This window comes from Ostrea edulis, chromosome 5 (genome assembly GCF_947568905.1).
Source record: "Ostrea edulis chromosome 5, xbOstEdul1.1, whole genome shotgun sequence".
NCBI classification, from domain to species: domain Eukaryota; kingdom Metazoa; phylum Mollusca; class Bivalvia; order Ostreida; family Ostreidae; genus Ostrea; species Ostrea edulis.
This window is the reverse complement of record NC_079168.1, coordinates 55,061,455-55,069,265: the sequence shown is the minus strand read 5'-3', so window position 1 is coordinate 55,069,265 and position 7,811 is coordinate 55,061,455. Positions and strand designations below refer to the sequence as shown.

General features: G+C 35.7%; 1 pseudogene; it reads right to left on the bottom strand.

The window, feature by feature from the left end:
* The window catches only part of LOC130054968 (uncharacterized), a 57,069-nt pseudogene continuing 49,258 nt past the window's right edge, over positions 1-7,811 (bottom strand).

Below are 7,811 nucleotides of genomic sequence, written 5' to 3'. Positions count from 1 at the left end.
ATAAGTGCAAATTTTATTGGTTTGACTAAAACAATTATAAGATAACGTTTTCAAAACATTGTTCGTTAAGACTATCGTTGAAGTATATTTAATGAATAAATCATGATTGTAAGTTTCTGGGAATCAACCGTTTCCTTCATGGTATCTACCGAATGAAAGCAGTTACGGGTATGACTCTGCAGTTGTAGCTCACGTCCTTGAACGAGTAATCAGACAAAACTTTCCAACTCGTTGTAGATTTCCTGCTCACTGACACCATCACGGAACCATACGTTGCTCCTACATCAGCCGTGTTGCATCTTTCATACGGAATTTCAGCGCTGAGGGGAAATACGCCAATCATGTCTCCTAACTGAACCTCGATCTGGTTATCAATTGGCACCTCGTATGTGCGAATTCTACCAACGTATGTTTCAGAAATCTCATTCTGACCAATCAAAGTGTACCTATATGAATATACAATAGAATAAATGTTACTTTTAACGGTGGATCGGTAATACATGATTTATGACCAAACTACATGAAAACTTTATATCAAATAATTAAAAAAATGCTTTATACATTTTTCTCAAATAATATGTCTCATAACTATTTACACATGTGCTGTTTCATTGAATTTCGAAATACTTCGAACCTAAAAGCTTAACCTAAACTGTTATACAAAAATATAGACATGGATTGTGGTTAATCATCACGGAAAACAGATGATATATTTATATACCTACCCCAGGGGCCATGATTTGAACAAACTTGAATCTGTATTATGTGAGGAAGTTCTCTTGTAAATCTCAGCTCTTCTAGCCCATTGGTTCTTGAAATTTAAAAGTTTTTCTCTATTTATTCCGATCTAAAACTTTCATCCCCATCTGCACTATGTCAGGAAGCTTTCATGTAAGTCTCAGCTCTTCTGGCTCATTGGTTCTTGAGAAGAGTATTAAAGATTCTCCCTATATATTTCTATGTAAAACTTTCATCCCCTATTGTGGCCCCAACCTACCCCCAGGGCCATGATTTGAACAAACTTGAATCTGCCTGTCAGGAAGCTTTCATGTAAATTTCAGCTTCTCTGGCCCAGTGGTTATTAAGAAGATTTTTAAATGACCCTACATTAATTTTGCAATATTTGTGTAGTTCAGCATTGGTTATATTGAATTTTGGATATAATGAACTTCAGGTCGGTCCCCACCTGAATATAAATATAATCAGTCACCTAAATATAGATACTATCAGTCAACTAAACATAGATACAATCAGTCAACTAAATATGAATATAATCAGTCACCTGAATATAGATACAATCAGTCAACTTAATATAAATATAATCAGTCACCTGAATATAGATACAATCAGTCAACTAAATATAAATATAATCAGTCACCTGAATATAAATACAATCAGTAAACGAAATATAGATACAATCAGTCTCCTAAATTTAAATATAATCAGTCATCTGAATATAAATACGATCAGTCAACTAAATATAGATACAATCAGTCACCTAAATATTGATTTAATGAGTCCTTTCATCGTCTTTCAAAGTTTGGTAGGGACATCTGGAGTACACTCAATTCTTAGAATAATTTCTTAACTGCCACTTGCATGTTATTACCATCAGTTATCGTTAATTTTCTATTTATTCATGAGTACCACAACGTACTGTGCGCAATCTGTATTCGGGGGAAATAACTCGTGATGCCTTGTGAAAAATATATCCCATTAATCATCAACGGTATGTAACTTTTCTAATATAACCTGCATTGTTTGGTGATAATAAAACACTTGAGCGTTTCTCAAAATCATGCAGCAAGACATGTTTTTAAAACCAGAATTGTGTACTCGTTAGAGAACGCATAAGTTGTTTCCCTCAACCACTTTCAAATTTCTCAATGATTATAGAAGGGTGCAGAGTAAAAGAAAGGAAAGGAGGACGAAAAAGGGAGGGAATGAGGACTGAGACCCACAATATAACATATCGAAACGTTTATTCCAGGAAACACTTCGTATTTTGTTTTACTAATTAGTAACTACGTATCATTTGTAATTCATTATTACTATTTTGTGTCAACGGTTGTATACAAGTACACGTACGGTGTATATCTGCCTTACATTTATTTTATGTCATGGAAAAGGAGAAATTTCCAGAATACAATGGTCAAGACCAGATCGGGGATGAACCCATAAATCTCAAATCAAGTGTCATGTTTTAATTTTTGAATTTGAATTTCTGGATGGGTGTGAATACGAAAATTACAATTTGAAAATTATTGTAATGTTTGTATTTACACCCACGCAGTAATTAAACAATTACAGTATGACGCACGCATGACTGAAGTACATGATCATTTTTTATAGAACCGGTCTGTACGCAACATACGTCATATTTAAATATGACCTTTTCTCAGGTTATGTTCATATGAACTAATCTTGATAGTCTTAGAGAAATGATAATAAAAAAAGGAAATTTTAAACTACAGATGTAACAATATGTGTTTGTGAAACGCCAATGCCTCAATTTACAACAAAATGGAACCAGGTCAATGTTAAGGTCACAAAGTCAAATATTTGGTCTCAATGGATTGCCATGAAAACTACACAAAAATATAAAAACTCTACTACTTATGACCAAGGTCAAAGGTTTTTGCTACAGACGGACATGCCAACCATTATATGCCCCCGAATCTTCGATTCCAGGAGCATAAAAAGTTTGTTATTTGTATTAGAGGGATATAAACTATGGTACATGTAGCATGAGGGATGACTTCTGCATAATTATATTGATCTATTGATTAAATCATTCTATGATTCCATTGTTTTACATCCCATGAAGCAAACAACCCTGACATTAAGTACACACGTTTTAACAGTAGAAGTTGGTCGCCAAACTTGTAAACTAGCGATCCCGTTTGTCTCGCTGTAAAATTGCCATTTGACGATCTTTCCGGATTTTTGTATGCTCATCATATCATTCAGAGCAGTGTAAGAATACTTTGTAGCTAACGATCTCCCAAGCTGCAGCAGGGGTGCGGCATTATTGGGTTCTGCTAACGTACTGGAAGCTGGAATTATAGAGAATAATATCGTTTATTGAATACTTATATCATTAAGAAAGTTTCAAAGACATGAAACTCGTTCGTTATCAAGAGAGAGGTCTGTGAAATTTCTCCCATCTATATGCTTACTGACTTGAGGGTATTCCACACCGTATGAAGTATTTGCTAGTTTCAATCGCAATTGCCGGTGAAGGACTGCAAAATTTAGGCCTACGCTCAGCTCTACCGGCCTTGGAGTAGGGAGGGGTCTATATCGTGCCACACCTGCTGTGACGCGGGACCTCGGTTTTTGCGGTCTCACCCGAAGGACCGCCCCATTTAAGGTAAGTAGTCTTGTATTGCAGGTTTTATATTCCCTCACGCTATAGTACTGGGCTATATCATCATGTCTTCCTCTGATGGGGAGAGCATTTTCATTGCACAATCACAATTTAAGGATTTTAATGAAAGTACTGTACATTATCTTAATGAGTGTTATATTATGGATATGAAAGGTGAGAAAGTTATGGAGCCAAATTTTGATTTGAAAAGCATTTGTGTTTTCGAATATATTTGGATGAGGAAATAATTAACGCCAGTCAAAAGAACTCAATACGCCCAACTCGTGAAATGAAATTATTCATGAAAGCGAAAATAATAATTCAGAATTAGGATATGCTAATAAAGAAAACAAAAAAGCGTTGTGAAGAAGTTTTGGCATGTGCCACTGAATGTAAAACTTATACGGTACCAATTTTGATGCACCAGATGCGCATTTCGACAAATAAGGTCTCTTCAGTGATGCTCAACCGGCGAAATTCAAATACGAAATCCAGCGAAATTCAAATACAGTATGGAAATATGTCTTTCACATTTAAGTTTTGATGCGATACAATGGAATTTAAAAAAGTTTTAACCTTAAAGTTGAAGCAGATAATTCTACTAAGGGAAAATATCGTTTTAAGTGTTTCAGTGATTTTTCCGATATCTGTGTTGATTCTTACTTGTAGGAAATTCAAAATTAAATTTGTATCTCTTTGACAAACGTATTGTTTTTCTCTTATTTTCAGCCTACCTGTAGACGTCTAATAAGTTATTGGGTTTACCTGGCACTGTCCAATACGTTGACAATTACTGTCCATTATTTTTAAGAAAGGACAGTATCTGTCCATTCTTAAAAATAATGGACAGCAATTGTCAACTTGTTGGACACCGACATGTAACCTTTTCACTACAAGTGGACTTTCTCCTATATAAAAGCCTAAAAGACAAAGGATCGCGTAACAAAAATGTTTTAAATGAAAATAATATAATTTGATTATCATTACATTTTGTTGGGAAAAAAAACCCCGATAAGCATTATGCAAGGGTTAATGTACGAGTATCGCTCCATTCCTTAAAAGTAATGGACCGAAGGGGCCGAGGTCCATTGCTTTTAAGGAATGGAGTGATACGAGTACATTGACCCACTTAAAATCCACCTTTGCTGGATTAATAAAAACTAAACTTTGTGCATTTTAATCATGTCTTACTGTTTTCATTCTTTTGTTGCATGTATTTATATCTACTTGTATAAAGGTTGACCTACTTTCCGAACACTCAATTCCTGAAAAATAATGGAGTGTTCGAACAAAAGAATGACGTCATAGGTGGATTTTAAGAGTAAACACGGCAAGCCGACAGTAATTACGGACACTTGCAGGTTACTAGATACATGTAGATAATGCACAGATGTCAGAGATAATTTGTTTACGTGGTCAGTGGGTACGAATGCACTATTCCACTGTGGTCAATTCCGAAATAAGTAGATTCTCACATAGAGCCAGGGAGATGAGAGTGCTGAATTCCCTTATTAGGAGAGGCGTTATGTAAGAATAATAATAGGTAATATAAAAACACGAGCAAGGCGAAAAGTTGCCAGAATTCCTTCGCTAAGTTTTGTTGTTTTTAGGTACAATTAAGAAGTCGAAACTGGTGGAAGAGAGAACCCAGATACAATGCATCTGGGAAGAGACCACCGACCTTCCGAAAGTAATCCGGGAAACTTTCTCACTTACCGGCGCGAGCGGGATTCGAACTCGCGCCGACAGAGGTGAGAGGTCATGTGATTTTGAGCGCAATGCTCTAATCACTCGGCCACGGAGATAATGTCAATGAAGAACTCTAGCATGTTTTTTTTTTAAATTTAAACTTAAGAGTACTTGTGCGTGGAATGGGAGTGGCGTTGAACAAAGTAAAAAAATTTTATGACTGATCACTAGATATGAATGTTTCCATTTTTGTTGAAGCAACTGTCTATGTTAATTGTAGCTGCAGAACTGTAGCTCTCTGAAAAAATATTTTGACATAACAGAGAGCTACAGAGCCACCCCTTATAAAAACCTTCGATTTACGGCGCACAAAAAGCTGCGCACGGTTGAGGACTTATATCGTTGTATTCTTGAGTTACTGTCTCATAAATTTAGTATAAAAAATTCTTAACATATTTTCCTATTATACTTGTGTCTAAACAAATATTCATTAAAGCCCCACACGACCTGAAAACTCCCAGCTTCAAATGATTTCGTTTGTTGACGTAGCCATGTTAGGTAGCCGGTCAATTCGAATCCTGGTTAATTTCCATACTTGCACAATAACGTCTAGATGTGAACTAATACCCCCACAAATATTTTAGCTAAATATTTTAAATAATATATCATCCCAGTGCCTTTAAATAATAATTATTCAAATAGCTAAACTCTGGCAATGCCGCTTTCATTAGTCTGGTCCGGTCTCCATCCCTGCCACACGAGTGTTAAGGACTTTAGTAGCATTTTCATGAATCAAGAGCTTATTTTACCTTTAGAACAACTTTTATTTTTTTAATTTCTATAAATTATTCGTATTGATAATAAATGAAGAGCGAATACATAACATATGACGAATTTTATGAATATATACCAACAACAGGGTACGAACTGACCTGGCTTTTGACCTTTTGACCCCAAAATCGATAGGGAACATCTTCGTCCCATGGGTAGTCCATATGTATGATATCGTGATTGTAGGTGGAAAGGATAACGCTTGAGAGCTCGGAAACCATTGCGTCTACAGACGGACAGACAACCCGATTCCAGTGTTCCCCCACACTCCACACACAACTTTGTTGCGGGGGGTTTATAATATAAACAATATCAAAATCACTACCAGATATGAATTAGCATAATGTGCAAAAACAAAGCACAGTAATCCACAAATAAAAGGCAGCAACCGAATTTACTGTCCAAAGTTATGACACCATGTGTCCGAAATAACACCACTGTCCGAAGTTGCAACGATCTACCTGACTTTATTTAAGTGTTAATATGTGGCATACATAGCAGAAAAAATCTCATGAAACCCCAGTATTCGTCGAATCAACCGTTAAACATATACAATATATGTCTATATTCAATGGTTAGATAATGTGAATTTCCGAAATATATGGAGTACTGTACGAAATATCAACACCTTCCCCAAATTGTTAAATGTGGCAATCAAAGAACGTTAAGCAAGAACCGACTTTACGAGTTTGAAGAAGAAACATGGAATGATATGCTATATGACGTTTTGGTATCAGGCTTTATTAATGGTCATGGGGATTTCATACTCAATAAAATTCTGCTGGCTAAAAATAAAAGCCCTTTTACTTACCTACTGAGCCTCCTTTGAAATTTAGGGTCAGGAGAGGGGAAACAAACATATTTTTGAATATGCCTTTGTAGTGCGCATCAATTCAATACGCCGGTTTCGAGATACGTCCGAGTTATTTCCCTTTGTAGAACTATCGTACATAGTAAGGCGCGAAAGAATTTGTTTACACGCGGGAGTGGGACAGATATTCATCACAGCGTAAGTGAATGTACTCAGTAAGTTTCTCATACGCTGTTTAATAACCCGAATTCGACTGATACACAAACTAAGTAAGTGATAAGTATTTAGGAAGTAATTAAATACATAGAATTCTTATCCTATCACGTTATTTTGCTGGTCATAAGTACCATATCCAAGATATTTCTTGCAAATATGACATTGTTTGTATGTTTTCACTTAGGTAAAAAAAATTCTTTCGATAGTATTTAGTATTTCCCACATTTACACATTTAAAGAGAAGCCGCTTTTAATACATTTCATCGTCTTCCTCGTTGGCTGTATATCCACTCTGTTCCACTTAGGCATTCAAAGTTCCACTAAATGCACCTCCTATACAGAAGAGTTCGTATCTCGAAACTGGCGTATTGTTGATACCATCAACTGAATTGTAGCGCGCATCGCGATGCTAGTTGTATTCGGTGCGTCCACGTGTCACAATTTTTCTGGAGAAAATTTATCGCTTATTTTTATCGAAGGTTTCGAACTCGATATTTCACCAGAAGTCTCACGTGGTGGGATTACAATAGAGGTATTTTAATATACATAGGCATTTGGGCCATGGATCATGCAACACGCCCCGAACCTTTTCTGATCTGGGATTTACACACCTTTTTCTTACTTTTGAATTGAAAATATACATTTAGGATCATATAAAATGTATTTTTGTTACATATTAGTAAAACTTAAATTTTCAGCGATTTGTAAAAAATAACAATAAAAAAATAAAGCATTCACTGATAACGAAACCCTTATTAACACGTAACAGATACGAGCATCTTAAATGTTTATTTACAAAATATAAGTAAAAAGAAAACAAGAGGTATTGTGATCAATGCTCACTAAGAATACCCCCGCTTACCCCAATCTCCCAAAGGGTGTTGTTAATAGGTA